We start from the raw sequence: 237 nt of genomic DNA, 5'->3' as shown, positions 1-237 counted from the left end.
ACTTTTGACTCCTATTTCCTTTTTCCCTTTTTTGACATTGCCATATTACCTCGCAAAGCTCAAAAGGGAGTCCGACTTGCTGGCAGCAACCTCTAGGTTCACTGGGTATTTTACAAAGGTAAACCATCCCTTCATGAAAATCCTAGTTTGGGAAAATTCCGACCTCTTGCCCCTTTACCTTATTTATTGCAAAAAATTTAATATCCTTTTCGGTTTTGTTTTCTATTTTTAGTCCCC

Source organism: Penaeus monodon, chromosome 23 (genome assembly GCF_015228065.2).
Source record: "Penaeus monodon isolate SGIC_2016 chromosome 23, NSTDA_Pmon_1, whole genome shotgun sequence".
In the NCBI taxonomy this organism is placed as follows: domain Eukaryota; kingdom Metazoa; phylum Arthropoda; class Malacostraca; order Decapoda; family Penaeidae; genus Penaeus; species Penaeus monodon.
Note: the sequence above shows the minus strand (reverse complement) of the source record.